The sequence below is a fragment of the Oncorhynchus masou genome, chromosome 13 (genome assembly GCF_036934945.1).
Source record: "Oncorhynchus masou masou isolate Uvic2021 chromosome 13, UVic_Omas_1.1, whole genome shotgun sequence".
NCBI lineage: Eukaryota > Metazoa > Chordata > Actinopteri > Salmoniformes > Salmonidae > Oncorhynchus > Oncorhynchus masou.
This window is the reverse complement of record NC_088224.1, coordinates 82,252,057-82,268,970: the sequence shown is the minus strand read 5'-3', so window position 1 is coordinate 82,268,970 and position 16,914 is coordinate 82,252,057.

Genomic DNA, 16,914 nt, shown 5'->3' with positions numbered 1-16,914 from the left:
CCTCCTCTACCTCGACCACCTCCTCTACCTCTACCTCCACCCCCACCACTACCTGCACCACCACCGCCACCTCCTCTATCTCTATCACTACCTCCACCCCCACCACTACCTGCACCACCACCGCCACCTCCTCTATCTCTATCTCTACCTCCACCCCCACCACAACCTGCACCGCCACCGCCACCTCCTCTATCTCTATCTCTACCTCCACCACCGCCACCTCCTCTACCTCGACCACCTCCTCTACCTCTACCTCCACCCCCACCACTACCTGCACCACCACCGCCACCTCCTCTATCTCTATCACTACCTCCACCCCCACCACTACCTGCACCACCACCGCCACCTCCTCTATCTCTATCTCTACCTCCACCACCGCCACCTCCTCTACCTCTGCCTCGACCACCTCCTCTACCTCTACCTCCACCCCCACCACTACCTGCACCACCACCGCCACCTCCTCTATCTCTATCTCTACCTCCACCCCCACCACTAACTGCACCGCCACCTCCTCTATCTCTATCTCTACCTCCACCACCGCCACCTCCTCTACCTCTACCTCGACCACCTCCTCTACCTCTACCTCCACCCCCATCACTACCTGCACCACCACCGCCAACTCCTCTACCCCTGCCCCAACCTCCATCCCCACCGTCATCTCTACCCTCCCACCCCCACCGCCACCCCCACTGCCATTTGCACCACCACCTCCGCCCCTGCCACCACCGCCACCACCTCTGCCCCACCGTCAACTCCACCCCCACCGTCACCCCCACCACCACCTCCGCCCTCACCTCCACCGCCACCTCTGCCCCATCCCCACACCTACTTCCGCCCCCACCGACATCCCCACCTCCGCCACCGCCTCCGCCCCCGCCCCCCTGCCCCCACTTCTGCCCCCAGCGACACCCCACACCTACCTCCACCCCAACCCCCACCACTACCTCTGTAATTCTTGGTTTATCATTCAAACTCTACTCCAATTCCACCTTCACCTCCACCTCCACCTCCACCTCCTCCTCCACCTCCACTTCCACCCCTACCTCCTCCTCCTCCTTTACACCCACAGATGTGGCCAACAGGGATGAGAGCTGAGCTGTGGGCCAGTCAGTCTCCATTGTGTTAGGTAATGCAGTTCAATCAGATGTGATGGACAGATCACAAAAAGTCTTTCTCTCTACTTCACACTCTCTTCAACTGTCTGGCTGACATTATTGTATTTTTTTTCAGACCTTGAACGATGCAAATTTATCATTTGTTTTGTGTGTGTGTGTGTTTGTGTGAGGTGATTGCGCTGCTTGAAATGAGATGTACATTAGAGAAACAATTACTGTTAGGGGACTTGGGCCCCGGGGGGGGCTGACACTGACACTAGATGGATAGTACGCTGGGGGAGACAACTAGCTGTTTGTGTGTGTGTGTGTGTGTGTGTGTGTGTGTGTGTGTGTGTGTGTGTGTGTGTGTGTGTGTGTGTGTGTGTGTGTGTGTGTGTGTGTGTGTGTGTGTGTGTGTGTGTGTGTGTGTGTGTGTGTGTGTGTGTGTGTGTGTGTGTGTGTGTGTGTGTGTGTGTGTGTGTGTGTGTGTGTGTGTGTGTGTGTGTGTGTGTGTGTGTGTGTGTGTGTGCTGTGAGAGATGCAGCGGTAGGTCAGTTGGATGAGAGCTGGATGCTGTGGTGGTGGTAGTAATGTATTCATAGTGCTCTTCCACCAGAGGTCCGACACATTGAGTGTGAGTGTATAGCTGTTGGCTTTTAATCTGCTGCACTAACTAAGGTCGGTGATACAGCTCTGGTGAGTGATAGAGGAATACATGTGTGCAGAATGCAGATACAAATGAAAAGTTAATGTCTGTGCAGAGTGCTGAAATGGGAGCTCTGATGAAAGTAACAATGGCAGGTGGCTAGCTGTTAAACTCTGGGACTGTGTCTAAAGTGTATAGTGGGAACAGATACCTGAGTAGCATGTGAAAAGTCCCTCTGACATCATATCTAGCTGTCTGGGTGCCAAAGATGCAGGGTTCTTCTGCTCATTATTTCTCCAGTTGTACTCTGGTCTGCAGCTCTATGGACGATACTGTAGTCTGCTATTGAATTGTATTGATTCCAGGGAACCATTTTTTAAGTCTTTGGTTTAATGCTTCTGATCACTTGGGACTATTCTGCTAAAAATATGACTGGTCATTTATCATTGTCCAGAGAACAATCACACCATGAGACACTATTTGACTTTCCTGTTGCATTGTTCTCTAGATGTTGTCCTCTCACTTTCAATTACTTATTTTTTTATACCAAAGAATAAAATGCTTGTTAACTGGTGAATCTTGATATTTTTTAATATGAAAATATAATTGTGTTCAATTTCCATGTTCTGACACAAGGCAGTGAGTGTTATATGTCTCTACTCTGTAGTCTATACAGTGTTATATGTCTCTACTCTGTAGTCTATACAGTGTTATATGTCTCTACTCTGTAGTCTGTACAGTGTTATATGTCTCTACTCTGTAGTCTGTACAGTGTTATATGTCTCTACTCTGTAGTCTATACAGTGTTATATGTCTCTACTCTGTAGTCTATACAGTGTTATATGTCTCTACTCTGTAGTCTATACAGTGTTATATGTCTCTACTCTGTAGTCTATACAGTGTTATATGTCTCTACTCTGTAGTCTATACAGTGTTATATGTCTCTACTCTGTAGTCTATACAGTGTTATATGTCTCTACTCTGTAGTCTATACAGTGTTATATGTCTCTACTCTGTAGTCTATACAGTGTTATATGTCTCTACTCTGTAGTCTATACAGTGTTATATGTCTCTACTCTGTAGTCTATACAGTGTTATATGTCTCTACTCTGTAGTCTATACAGTGTTATATGTCTCTACTCTGTAGTCTATACAGTGTTATAGTCTATACAGTCTCTACTCTGTAGTCTATACAGTGTTATATGTCTCTACTCTGTAGTCTATACAGTGTTATATGTCTCTACTCTGTAGTCTATACAGTGTTATATGTCTCTACTCTGTAGTCTATACAGTGTTATATGTCTCTACTCTGTAGTCTATACAGTGTTATATGTCTCTACTCTGTAGTCTATACAGTGTTATATGTCTCTACTCTGTAGTCTATACAGTGTTATATGTCTCTACTCTGTAGTCTATACAGTGTTATATGTCTCTACTCTGTAGTCTATACAGTGTTATATGTCTCTACTCTGTAGTCTATACAGTGTTATATGTCTCTACTCTGTAGTCTATACAGTGTTATATGTCTCTACTCTGTAGTCTATACAGTGTTATATGTCTCTACTCTGTAGTCTATACAGTGTTATATGTCTCTACTCTGTAGTCTATACAGTGTTATATGTCTCTACTCTGTAGTCTGTACAGTAACTTGTGAAAGTATTCACCCTCCTTGGCATTTTTTCTATTTTGTTGCCTTACAACCTGGAATGAAATGGTATTTTTGGGGGGTTTGTATCATTTGATTTACACAACATTCCTACCACTTTGAAGATACAAAATATGCTTTATTGTGAAGCAAACAAGAAATAAGACAAAAAAAGACTTGAGAATGCATAACTATTCACCCTCCCAAAGTCAATACTCTCTAGAACCACCTTTTGCAGCAATTACAGCTGCAAGTCTCTTGGGGCATGTTTCTGTAAGCTTGCCACATCTAGCCACTGGGATATTTGCCCATTCTTCAAGGCAAACTGCTCCAGCTCCTTCAAGTTGGATGGGTTCCGCTGGTGTACAGCAATCTTTAAGTCATACCACAGATTCTCAATTGGATTGAGGTCTGGGCTTTGACTAGGCCATCCCGAGACATTTAAATGTTTCCCCTTAAACCACTTGAGTGTTGCTTTAGCAGTATACTTAGGTCATTGTCTTGCTGGAAGGTGAACCTCCGTCCCAGTCTCAAATCTCTGGAAGACTGAAACAGGTTTCCCTCAAGAATTTCCCTGTATTTAGCGCCACCCATCATTCCTTCAAATTCTGACCAGTTTCTTAGTCCCTGCTGATGAAAAACATCCCCACAGCATGATGCTGCCACCACCATGCTTCACTGTGGGAATGGTGTCTATGGGGGATGAGCGATGTTGGATTTGAGCCAGACAAAGTGTTTTCCTTGATGGCCAAAAAGTTCAATTTTAGTCTCATCTGACCAGAGTAGCTTTTTCCATATGTTTGGGGAGTCTCCCACTTGCCTTTTGGTGAACACCAAATGTTTTTGTAAATCTTTAAGCAATAGCTTTTTTTCTGGCCACTCTTCCATAAAGCCCAGCTCTGTGGAGTGTACAGCTTAAAGTGGTCCTATGGACAGATACTCCAATCTCTGCTGTGGAGCTTTGCAGCTCCTTCAGGGTTATCTTTGGGCTCTTTGTTGCCTCTCTGATTAATGCCCTCCTTGCCTGCTCCGTGAGTTTTGGTGGGTGGCCCTCTCTTGTCAGGTTTGATGTGGTGCCATATTCTTTTTCCATTTTTTTATAATAGATTTAATGGTGCTCCGTGGGATGTTTAAAGTTTCTGATATATTTTTCCAACCCAACCCTGATCTCTACTTCTCCACAACTTTGTCCCTGACCTGTTTGGAGAGCTCCTTGGTCTTCATGGTGCCTTTTGCTTGGAGATGCCCCTTGCTTAGTGGTGTGCAGACTCTGGGGCCTTTCAGACAGGTGTATATATATGTTTCTATTTTTTTATTTCACCTTTATTTTACAAGGCAGGCTAGTTGAGAAAAAGTTCTAATTTGCAACTGCAAACTGGCCAAGATAAAGCAAAGCAGTTCGACACATACAACAACACAGAGTTACACATGAAAAAACAAACATACAGTCAATAATACAGTAGAAAAGTCTATATACAGCATGTGCAAATGAGGTGAGATAAGGGAGTTAAGGAAAAAAATAGGCCATGGTGGCAAAGTAATTACAATATAGCAATTAAACACTAGAATGGTAGGATGTGGAGAAGATGAATGTGCAAGTAGAGATACTGGGGTCCAAAGGAGCAAGATGAATAAATAAATACAGTATGGGGATGAGGTAAATTGGATGGGCTACTTACAGATGGGCTTTGTACAGGTGCAGTAATCTGTGAGCTGCTCTGACAGCTGGTGCTTAAAGCTAGAGAGGGAGGTAAGAGTCTCCAGCTTTATTGATTTTGGCAGTTCGTTCCAGTCATTGGATGCAGAGAACTGGAAGGAGAGAAAGGAAGAATTGGCTTTGGGGTGACCAGTGCTATGGGTGGGTGCTGCTATGGTGACCAGTGAGCTGAGATAAGGCGGGGCATTACCTAGCAGAGACTTGTAGATGACCTGGAGCCAGTGGGTTTGGTGACGAGTATGAAGCGAGGGCCAGCCAACAAGCTCGTACAGATCGCTGTGGTGGGTAGTATATGGGGCTTTGGTGACAAAGCGGATGGCACTGTGATAGACTACAGCCAATTTGTTGAGTAGAGTGTTGGAGGCTATTTTGTGAATGACATCACCGAAGTCGAGGATTGGTAGGATGGTCAGTTTTAGGAGGGTATGTTTGGCAGCATGAGTGAAAGATGCTTTGTTGCAAAATAGGAAGCCGATTCTAGATTTAATTTTGGATTGGAGATGTTTAATGTGGGTCTGGAAGGAGACTTCACAATCTAGCCAGACATCTAGGTGTTTGTAGTTGTCCACATATTCTAAGTTAGAACCGTCCAGAGTAGTGATGCTGGACAGGCGGGCAGGTGCGGACAGCGATCAGTTGAAGAGCATGCTTTTAGTTTTACTTGCATTTACAGTTTTTTCCAACTGCTTACATAAGTTTTCAAAACTATCTCCTTTTTTTTTCAAAACTCTACGCACAATTCCCAAAACTGCACCCACAAAATGCAAAATACCTCACATCTCCTTCAAAATGTAACACTGCATTCAAAATGCCATAAACACATGTCAGAATGAAGCATTTACATCAAATGGCAAACACTGCTTTCATAATATTACATTTTTGGATATACCATGTAAACACTGTTGTTCTAAATCTAAAGCTCTTTGGTCTTTCATAGGCTTATATCTACATTTCAATACAATGTTCTACAGTGAAAGTAATCTGCTGAGAGGGGTAACAAGTACACTGTTAACACCAATGCAATGTAGAAACAGAAAATATTTATTAGGCCAAACATTACTGTTGTATACAGCAGCATACAACAAAACCATAAACATATGTAAACCAAAAGTATATTCTTTAGAATACAGTAAAGAACACAATTTTGTGTGAATATGGTATGTCTGAAGTACTGGAAGTAGTGTTGCATACATACCTCTACAAAGTCATGTCGCATATTCTTGACTTTGTCAGAGCTTCTCAAAAATGGCACCTTGAAAAGTTGTTTCATTGTCACTCGGTGCCGTTGGAGGATGCGTTTTATGGTCGACAGGCTTACAGCATTGATGTTGTTAAATATGGTGTCATTATTCAAGATATGCTCGCTTATCTCTCGAATCTTAATTGCATTGTTGGCCAAAAACATATTTATAATTGCAGTCTCTTGTACATCTGTAAACAAGTGTCCTCATCCTCCATGATGTCTTTGCCTTTCCACTCTGTACAGAATTCAAACACAGTATGTGTTCAGCATAGGAACTGTAAACAATGTACAAAAAAATGTAGTACAGCAAGATAACCAACCTCATTCATTCAATGTAGTACAGCATGATGATCAACCTCATTCATTCAATGTAGTACAGCATGATAACCATCCTCATTCATTCAATACAGTGCAGTAAATGGATGGCTTAGAGTTACAAAGGTTTTTGCAATACTATGCAGTCATACGTATTTTACAGTACATTACTGTAATGCTAAAATAGTCATTAGATAGTTGCATACCTGTTATCTTTTCTGAAGGTTCGAATTATGGACGCCACTGTAAATCGACTCAAGTTGTTCTGGACTCTCAGTCCAGCCTCTCTCATGGTCAAACCGTGGTTGATCACATGATCAACAAGTGTTGCCCTAATCTCATCAGAGATGGCTCTCCTTCCTTCTCTTCTTTGCCCTTGTCCTCTTCTTCCTCTTCCTCTCCCTCCTACTTCTCTTGCTCTCTGTCCATTGTTGGCATCCATTGTTCAAAACAGATAATCTGACCTTTGACCTATTTATAGGCCTATACTACAGTAAAGCAGTGGTTGGTTAGTGATCAGTTAAGCTATTAGTGTTTGCACATGTGAGGAGTGTGTGTGAGACCTGGTGAATAAGTGTAGCATTTTGATTGGTTGTGTTTGGAAAAGGAAAGCAAGTCACTTCTTGTTAGATTTTTGTGTTTTAGGTAGAGAATTGTGTGTAGTGTTTTGAAAAAAGTGTTTCATGCAATTGACAACTGAGTCAACGGCTGAGATATAGCTTATGGTTTTGGATATTTTGTGTGTAGTTTTGCACTTTGAGTGAGAGGTTTCAAAAAATCGTGTGACATGAAAAGATTTTGTGTGTAAGCAGTTGGAAAAAACTGTAAGAGAATTTGGAGGCCACGGAAGGAGAGTTGTATGGCATTGAAGCTCGTCTGGAGGTTAGTTAACACAGTGTCCAAAGAAGGGCCAGAGGCATACAGAATGGTGTCGTCTGCAGAGGTGGATCAAATAATCACCAGCAGCAAGAGCAACAACATGGTTGTGTATGGAGAAGAGAGTCATCCTGAGAATTGAACCCTGTGGCACCCCCATAGAGACTGCCAGAGGTTCGGACAACAGGTACAACCATTTGACACACTAATCTCTATCTGACAAGTAGTTGGTGAACCACGCCAGGCAATCATTTGAGAAACCAAGGCAGTTGAGTCTGCCAATAAGAATGTGGTGATTGACAGAGTCGAAAGCCTTATCCAGGTCGATGAATATGGCTGCACAGTAATGTCTCTTATCGATAGCGCTTATGATATCGTTTAGGACCTTGAGCGTGGCTGAGGTGCACCCATGAACAGCTCTGAAACCAGATTTCATAACGGAGAAGATATGGTGGGATTTGAAATTATCGGAAATCTGTTTGTTAACTTGGCTTTCGAAATGTAAGGTAGAATAGATATAGGTCTGTAGCAGTTTGGGTCTAGAGTGTCTCCCACTTTGAAGAGGGGGATGACTGCGGCAGCATTCCAATCTGTGTAAATCTCAGACGATAAGAAAGAGAGGTAGAACATGCTAGTAATAGGGGTTGCAACAATTTCGGCAGATCATTTTAGAAATTGAGGGTTCAGATTGTCTAGCCCTGCCGATTGGTAGGGGTCCAGATTCTGCAGTTCTTTCAGAACATCAGCTATCTGGATTTGGGTGAAGGAGAAGTGAGGGAGGATTGGGCGAGTTGCTGTGGGGGGTGGAGGGCTGTTGATTGGGGTAGGGGTAGCCAGGTAGAAAGCATGGCCAGTCATAGAAAAATGCTTATTGAAATTCTCAATTACAGTGGATTAAATTCTCAGGCCGACTCTCTTCTCTGTATACATCAATGATGTCGCTCTTGCTGCCGGTGATTCTCTGATCCACCTCTACGCAGACGACACCATTCTGTATACTTCTGGCCCACTGTACTAACTAACCTCCAGACAAGCTTCAATGCTATTCAACTCTCCTTCCATGGCCTCCATCTACTCTTAAATGCAAGTAAAACTAAATGCATGCTCTTCAACTGAACGCTGCCCGCACCTGACCGCCCGTCCAGCATCACTACTCTGGACGGTTCTGACCTAGATGTCTGGTTAGACTGTAAACTCTCCTTCCAGACCCACATTAAACATCTCCAATCCAAAATTAAATCTAGAATCGGATTCCTATTTTGCAACAAAGCATGCTGCCAAACATACCCTCGTAAAACTGACTATTTTACCAATCCTCGACTTTGGCGATGTTATTTACAAAATAGCCTCCAACACTACTCAACAAATCGGATGCAGTCTATCACAGCGCCATCCGTTTTGTCACCAAACCCCATCCATATACTACCCACCACTGCGACCTGTATGCTCTCGTAGGCTGGCCCTCATTTCATACTCGTCGTCAATCCCACTGGCTCCAGGTGATCTACAAGTCTTTGCTAGGTAAAGCCCTGCCCTCTCTCTTCACTGGTCACCAGTGCAGCACCCACACACTCCAGCAGGTATATTTCACTGGTATATTTCACTGGTCACCCCCAAAGCAAGGCTGGTACACTTTGGCCGTGTTTCCTTCCAGTTCTCTGCTGCCAATGACTGGAATGAACTGCAAAAATCACTGAAGCTGGAGACTGATCTCCCTCACTAACTTCAAGCACCAGCTGTCAGAGCAGCTCACAGATCATTGCACCTGAACATAGCCCATCAGTAAACAGCCCATCCAACCTCCTCATCCCCATACTGTATTTATTTATTTTGCTCCTTTGCACCCCAGTATCTCTGCTTGCACATTCATCTCCTGCACATCTATCGCTCCAGTGTTTAATTGCTATATCTTAATTACCTCACCACTATGGCCTATTTAATTACCTTACCTCACCTCATTTGCACACACTGTATATATACTTTTTTGTTCTACTGTATTTTATGTATGTGTTGAACTGCTTTGCTTTATCTTGGCAAGGTCACAGTTGCAAATGAGAGGAGGACCAAAATGCAGCGTGGTTGAAATTCATGTTTGTTTTTAATAAGAATACTATACATGAATAAACTACAAAATCAACAAATGTGTAAACCCGAAACAGTCCCGTGTGGCACAAACACTGACACAGGAGACAACCACCCACAAAACCCAACACCAAACAGGCTACCTAAATATGGTTCCCATTCAGAGTTAATGACTAACACCTGCCTCTGATTGAGAACCATACCAGGCCAAACACAGAAACAAACAAACTAGACACACAACATAGAATGCCCACTCAGATCACACCCTGACAAGACAAAACATAGAAACATACAAAGCAAACTATGGTCAGGGTGTGACAGTACCCCCCCCCCCCCCACCAAGGTGCGGACTCCGGCCGCAAAACCTGAACCTATTGGGGAGGTTCTGGGTGGGCATCTGTCCGCGGTGGCGGCTCTGGTGCTGGACGTGGCCCCCACTTCGCCATAGTCTTAGTCCGCTTCCGTGGCCTCCTAACCATGGCGACTCTTCTAAATGACCCCACTGGACAGAGGGGCTGCTCGGGACAGAGGGGCAGCTCGGGACAGAGGGGTGGAAGCTCTGACGCATCTGGGCTGAGGGGCTCAGGCGGGAGCACCTGTAGGGATGAGACAGAGAGACAGCCTGGTGCGGGGGGCTGCCACCGGAGGGCTGGTGCGTGGAGGTGGTACCGGATAGACCGGACCGTGCAGGCGCACTGGAGCTCTTGAGCACCGAGCCTGCCCAACCTTACCTGATTGAATGCTCCCGGTCGCCCTGCTAGTGTGGCGAGGTGGAATAGCCCGCACAGGGCTATGCAGGCGAACCGGGGACACCATGCGCAAGGCTGGTGCCATGTAAGCCGGCCCAAGGAGACGCACTGGAGACCAGATGCGTAGAGCCAGCTTCATGGCACTTGGTTCGATGTCCACTCTAGCCCGGCCGATATGCGGAGCTGGTATGTACCGCACCGGGCTATGCACCCGCACTGGGGACACCGTGCGCTTCACGGCATAACACGGTGCCTGCCCGGTCTCTCTAGCCCCCCGGTAAATACAGGAAGTTGGCGCAGGTCTCCTACCTGGCTTCGCCACACTGCCTGTGTGCCCCCCCCCCAAGACATTTTTGGGGCTGACTCTCGGGCTTCCATCCACGCCGCCGTGCTGCCCCCTCATACCAGCGCCTCTCCGCCTTCACCACCTCCAGCTCTTCTTTGGGGCGGCAATATTCTCCAGTCTGTGCCCAGGGTCCTTTTCCATCCAACCCATCCTCCCATGTCCAGTACTCCTCGCGCTGCTCCTGCTGCCGCTGCCTGTCACCACGCCACTTGGTCCTGTTGTGGTGGGTGATTCTGTCACGGTCTTCCTCCTCTTCATCTGAAGAGGAGAGGCGAGAAGGATCAGAGGACCAAAATGCGGCGTGGTATGTGTTCATAGTGAATATTTAATTAAAGAAAGTACTGAACACTGCATACAAAAACAATAAACCAATAACGACCGTGACGCTACAAATGAGACCTGTGCTGACACAAGCAACTAGCATAGACAATCACCCACAAACAAACAGTGCAACCCAGGCCACCTAAGTATGATTCTCAATCAGAGACAACTAATGACACCTGCCTCTGATTGAGAACCATACTCGGCCGAAACATACAAATCCCCAAATCATAGAAAAACAAACTAGACTGCCCACCCAACTCACGCCCTGACCATACTAAATAAATACAAAACAAAGGAAAAAAAGGTCGGAACGTGACACAACTAGCCTACCTGGTTAAAAAAAGGTGAAATAAAAAATATATATATATATTTTTAAAGTTGGTTGAGAGAATGGCAAGAGTGTGCAAAGCTGTCATCAAGCCAAAGGGTGAATAATTTTAAGAATCTCAAATATAAAATCTATTTTGATTTGTCTAACACTTTTTTGTTTACTACACAAATATGTGTTATTTCATAGTTTTGATGTCTTCACTAGTATTCTCCAATGTAGAAAATAGTACAAATAAAGAAGTGAAGAGGCAACTCTGGGATTCCGGCCTTCCAAGCAGAGTTGCAAAAAAAAGCCATATCACAGACTGGACAAAAAAAAAGAAAAGATTAAGATGGGCAAAAGAACACAGACACTGGACAGAGATTTGGCTTTTTCTTTACAACTCTGCCTAGAAGGCCAGCATCCCGGGGTGGCCTCTTCACTTTTGACATTGAGACTGGTGTTTTGCGGGTACTATTTAATGAAGCTGCCAGTTGAGGACTTGTGAGGCATCTGTTTCTCAAACTAGACACTTTAATGTACTTGCCCTCTAGCTCAGTTGTGCACCGGGGTCCCCCACTCCTCTTTCTATTCTGGGTAGAGCCAGTTTGCGCTGTTCTGTGAAGGGAGTAGTACACAGCGTTGTACGAGATCTTCAGTTTCTTGGCAATTTCTCACATGGTATAGCATATATTTCTCAGAACAAGAATAGAATGATGAGTTTCAGAAGAAAGTCTTTGTTTCTGGTAATTTTGAGCCTGCAATCGAACCCACAAATGCTGATGCTCCAGGCACACAACTAGTCTGAAGAAGGCCAGTTTTATTGCTTCTTCAATCAGAACTACAGTTTTCAGCTGTGCTAACATAATTGCAAAAGGATTTTCTAATGATCAATTAGACTTTTAAAATGATTAACTTGGATTAGCTAACACAACATGCCATTGGAACACAGGAGTGATGGTTGCTGATAATGGGCCTCTGTACGCCTATGTAGATATTCCATAAACAATCTGCCGTTTCCAGCTACAGTAGTCATTTACAACATTAACTATGTCTACACTGTATTTCTGATCAATTTGATGTTATTTTAATGGACAAAAAGTACAAGTACATTTCTAAGTGACCCCAAACTTTTGAGCGGTAGTATGTGTGTAGATTGTTGTGTCTTTACTATGGATTAAATGATATGACATGCTATTTTATGAAATCAATTCTCTGTAATTAATATTACCTGATTAAACTAATAATTTAAATGTAACTAGGAAGTCGGGGCACCACGGAAGAATGTTTATCGAGCTATTGTCTTCCGAAAAACTCTTAAAGATCTGGTCATCTTTTATAGCAGTCAATTATTAATGATCTAGGATGTATCACTTCTTTAGTGAATAAGAGTTCAAAGTTCATACCAAGCTGCCAAACAAAGCTCATGCTATATTTTGGCTGGTATAGTCGAAAGTCATCCTTCCAGCGTGGCGATCGTCACCTCCAAGTTGAAATGCACCCTTTTAAATGCATGGACTTCAGTCCTCAAGTCATGGGGAACACAATGTTAATTTCATTAGGTTGTAGTTGTTTAATCTTTCACAACCAGAGCTCACGCTGGGGTTGGCTTAGTCAGCTGTGAATTGGGTCACAGAGGCTCTTATAGAAATGTAGAAAAGGGGTATTGTTTATAATTGCCAACCAATGCCTATTCACATGGATGTGGCCACTGAGTGACCATATTTTACTTATGAAAACAATTATCTAATTTTAAAACTAAAAATACATTTAATTTTTTCACAAATAGTTTACACATTTAAACATTTAAATTGCACAACAATTCCATGTGAATCTGATAACTAGATTGTGTAGACTTTCCAAGATACAATTTATGTCGTCCTATCATCATTAATAATGTCTCAGACGACAACTGATCTGACATCATATTCTTTAAGTACCAATGGACACTTTCAACTGGTTGGATTACAGAAATATTTGACGTTACCATACTTTCTCTATGTTAAGAAAGGGCTTTCCAAGAGTCAATTCTGTAGAGTAAAGAGAGAAACGAGGGAAAGGTATTTATGGGGGTCATAAACCTCACCAACAGGGAAACGTCATGACCATATATATATATATATATATATATATATATAATGGCGTTGTCATGTTGGTGAACGTCATGACAATGTATATATATATTTAACCCCAGTCATGACAAAATATATATATATATATATGTTGGTTGTGACAACTTTTATACCTGGTGGATAACAGCAGACTACTGCAGGGTTTATTTGATCATGACGATATATATATTGTCATGACGTTGCCTTGTTGGTGAGGTGTATGACCCCCATAAATACCTTTATTATATATATATATATATATTTAACCCCAGCAGATCCACCCAGAAAGGAAAGTACCAGTGTTAAATCCTAATGCCCCTTGGCCTGGCGTGAGAGAACAGAGAGCTTCTTGTGAAGGCTGGTGAGTGTTGGTTGTGACAACTTTTATACCTGGTGGATAACAGCAGACTGACTGCAGGGTTTATTTGATCACTGTGTGGAAGCTGTTAAAGAAAGAGACATGTCCGTTAGCAGAGTTCACAGCAGCCATTACACACCATGCAGCCATTACACCGTTCACACCATGCAGCCATTACACCGTTCACACCATGCAGCCATTACACCGTTCACACCATGCAGCCATTACACCGTTCACACCATGCAGCCATTACACCGTTCATACCATGCAGCCATTACACCGTTCACACCATGCAGCCATTACACCGTTCACACCATGCAGCCATTACACCGCTCACACCATTCAGCCATTACACCGTTCACACCATGCCTTGGCTTATCAGACAGTTATTTGTCTGCCTCGCCCTCTGACACTGTCACCGTTATAGCAGAGAATGACAGTGTTGTGTGTATACAGTGTATAAATAGCTAACCTGTAGGTGGAAATACACATGGTGAGCATGTGCTCTTCCATGATGACTGACTGGAATTGCTTCAAAAGCCCAGTTATTGTTACTCATTTGGTGTTTATGTCCCTGTGTAATTATTTTTCAATGTTTTCCTCGTGTTATTATTTGTCTATTTTCCTACTATTTCTCTATTCCTGTCTTCTTTTTATTCATACACTTTATCTCAATTTTTTACTGGTTACAGCTTTTTCTCCCCAATTGGTAGTTACGGTCTTGTCCCAACTCCCGTATGGACTCAGGAGAGGCGAAGGTCGAGAGCCATGCGTCTTCTAAAATACGACCTGCCAAGCCGCACTGCTCGTTTAACCCGGAATCCAGCTGCGCCAATGTGTCGGAGGAAACACAGTACAATTGGCAACCATGTCAACGTGCATGTGCCCAGCACGCCACAGTAGTCGCTAGCGCACGATGGAACAAGGACATGGGATCGAACATGGGTCTGTAGTGACGCCTCAAGCACAGCGATGCAGTGCCTTAGACCTCTGCGCCACTCGGGAGGCCTCACTGCATTGTTGGGAAGGGATCATCAGTAAGCATTTCACTGTTAGACTACACCAGTTGTTTATGAAATGGACGATTAAAGAGGTTAGAGGTCAACAGTGAAAGTCAGTTGTGTCCATTTAATAAGTTAATGCAGAACATGCACAGGCCAACTTGCTAATAAGGCTCACTACGTAACCCACTGAAAACACAGTGAATGGAAGATGGCTCAATTACACCCTTACACTGTTACTAGGATTTGCAGCAGTTAAAAATTGTCAAATGTTGACCACCAGATCAAGTATTATGGGTGAATTGCAGTCCTGAGATGGATCTCCTGTCTTGGTGAGTGAATATACACTACTCAAAAAAATTAAGGGAACACTAAAATATCACATTCTAGATCTGAATGAATGAAATATTCTTATTAAATACTTTTTTCTTTACATAGTTGAATGTGCTGACAACAAAATCACACATAACTTATCAATGGAAATTTATCAACCCATGGAGGTCACTCAAAATTATAGTGGAAAACCACACTACAGGCTGATCCAACTTTGATGTAATGTCCTTAAAACAAGTTAAAATTAGGCTCAGTAGTGTGTGTGGCCTCCACGTGCCTGTATTACCTCCCTACAACGCCTGGGCATGCTCCTCTCTTCTCCTTTACCACCCTCTCTTCTCCTTTAATCTCCTTTACTATCCTCTCTTTTCCTTCACTCTCATCTTTTCTCCTTTACTCTCCTCTCTTCTCCTTTACTCTCCTCTTTTCTCCTTTACTCTCCTCTCTTCTCCTTTACTCTCCTTTACTATCCTCTCTTCTCCTTTACTCTACTCTTTTCTCCTTTACTCTCCTCTCTTCTCCTTTACTCTCCTCCTTTCTCCTTTACTCTCCTCTCTTCTCCTTTACTCTCCTTTACTATCCTCTCTTCTCCTTTACTGTCCTCTCTTCTCCTTTACTCTCCTCTTTTCTCCTTTACTCTCCTCTCTTCTCCTTTACTCTCCTTTACTATCCTCTCTTCTCATTCACTCTCCTCTCTTCTTCTTTACTCTCTTCTCCTTTACTCTCCTCTCTTCTCCTTTACTCTCCTCTCCTCTCTTCTCCTTTACTCTCTTCTCTTCTCCTTCACTCTTCTCTTTTCTACTTTACTCTCCACTTATTCTCTCTACCACTCTCCTTTACTCTCCTCTCTTCTCATTTACTCTCCTGTTTTCTCCTTGACTCTCCTCTCTTCTCCTTTACTCTCCTCTTTCCTCCTCTCCTCTCTTCTCCTTTACTCTCATCTCTTCTCCTTTACTCTCCTCTTTTCTCCTTTACTCTCCTCTCGTCTCCTTTTCTCTCATTTCTTCTCCTTTACTCTCCTCTCTTTTACTCTCCTCTTTTCTCCTTTACTCTCCTCTCTTCTCCTTTACTCTACACTCTTCTCATTTTCTCTCCACTACTCTCCTTTACTATCCTCTCTTCTCCTTTACTCTCATTTCCTCTCCTTTACTCTCCTCTCTTTTACTCTCCTCTTTTCTCCTTTACTATCCTCTCTTCTCCTTTCCTTTCCTCTCTTCTCCTTTAACCTCCTCTCTTCACCTTTTCTCTCCACTAATCTCCTTTACTATCATCTCTTCTCCTTTACTCTCCTCTTTTCTCCTTTACTCTCCTCTCTTCTCCTTGACTCTCCTCTCTTTCCTTTACCCTCCTCTCTTCTCATTACTCTCCTCTCTTCTCCTTTACTCTCCTATTTTCTCCTTTAATCTCCTATTTTCTTCTTTACTCTCCTCTTTTCTCCTTTACTCTCCTCTCTTCTCCGTTACTCTCCTCTTTTCTACTTTACTCTCCTCTTTTCTAATTTACTCTCCTCTTATTCTCTCCACTAATCTCCTTTACTCTCCTCTCTTCTCATTTACTCTCCTCTCTTCTCCTTTACTCTCCTTTCTTCTCCTTTACTCTCCTCTCTTTTACTCTCCTCTTTTCTCCTTTACTCTCCTCTCTTCTCCTTTACTCTCCTCTCTTCTCCGTTACTCTCCTCTTTTCTACTTTACTCTCCTCTTTTCTAATTTACTCTCCTCTTATTCTCTCCACTACTCTCCTTTACTCTCCTCTCTTCTCCTTTAA